At 43.4% G+C, this 1,214-nt stretch overlaps 1 non-coding gene across 1 annotated transcript; it reads right to left on the bottom strand.

The window, feature by feature from the left end:
* Window positions 1–519: 519 nt before the first annotated feature.
* LOC112752659 (small nucleolar RNA R71) lies at window positions 520–626 on the bottom strand. The gene has a single exon (XR_003177084.1). It is a non-coding gene; the product is annotated as a small nucleolar RNA R71 (small nucleolar RNA).
* Between the last annotated feature and the right edge of the window lie 588 nt (window positions 627–1,214).

Here is a 1,214-nt window from a genome sequence, read left to right as displayed (position 1 = left end):
GAACCTCTCTTAGACTTTGATCTTGAACCTGAAAAGACTCTCAGGCGGCGTTTGCAACAAGCAAGACTTTACAAAGCTACATAGTCCAATATGGATCCTAATAATGCTGTTAATGCCAATGTGGCAAATCTGAATGTGGATGAACAACAAAGGAGAGTGCTTGGCTCTTACTCTGCTCCTACTGCAGATCTTTATGGAAAAAGCATTGTGGTGCCTCCTATAGCTGCGAACAACTTTGAGTTGAAGCTACAATTGGTCACCCTGGTGCAACAAAACTGCCAGTATCATGGTCTTACCCACGAAGACCCAAATCAATTTATTTCTAACTTTCTACAGATTTGTGATACTGTAAAGACGAATGGAGTGAACCCAGAGATGTACAAACTTATGCTCTTCCCATTTTTTCTGAGGGATAGAGCAAAGCTATAGCTAGATTTCTAACCCAAGGAGAGTTTGGATACTTGGGACAAGGTTGTTACTGAGTTTCTTACTAAAATTTTCCCACCAAAGAAGCTGACTAAGCTTAGGGTGGAGGTTCAGACTTTTAGGCAGAAGGATGGTGAAACTCTTTATGAAGCTTGGGAGAGATACAAGCTACTGACTAGGCAATGCCCTCTGGACATGTTCTCCAAATGGACCCAACTAGATATCTTTTATGAAGGCTTGGGTGAAATGTCCAAGATGTGCTTAGATAATTTTGCAGGTGGTTCGTTGTACAAGAAGAAGACACCGGAGGAGACTATTGAGCTGATTGAATTGGTTGCTAGCAACCAATATTTATACTCATCTAATAGGAATCCTGTGAACTCTGAGGCTCCTCAGAAGAAGGGTGTGTTGGAAATGAAAGCTGTTAATGCTATTCTTGCTCAGAACAAGCTTATGTCTCAGCAAATAAATTTACTTACTCAGCAGATGGGTGGCATGCAAGTCTCAGCTATCAACACCCAAAATCCACCTCAAGAGGTCTCTTATGATATGACCAAGGTTCTGAAAATCGGACCGGATCGGCCGGTTCGACCGGTTTAATCGCGAACCGGTAATGCAAACGGTCCAGTCCCCCTCTTAAAACTGCGCCAGAAAGAATCGCTGAAGAACCGGCAAACCGGCCAAAAACCGGCCGGTTGGACCGAACCAGTGACCGGCCGATTCTGCTAAACGACGCCGTTTTATTGTAAAAATTAAAAAAAATAAAAAACTCACCCGACCCGACCCGC

Source organism: Arachis hypogaea, chromosome 15 (assembly GCF_003086295.3).
Source record: "Arachis hypogaea cultivar Tifrunner chromosome 15, arahy.Tifrunner.gnm2.J5K5, whole genome shotgun sequence".
NCBI lineage: Eukaryota > Viridiplantae > Streptophyta > Magnoliopsida > Fabales > Fabaceae > Arachis > Arachis hypogaea.
Note: the sequence above shows the minus strand (reverse complement) of the source record. Positions and strands in the feature narration are given on the sequence as shown.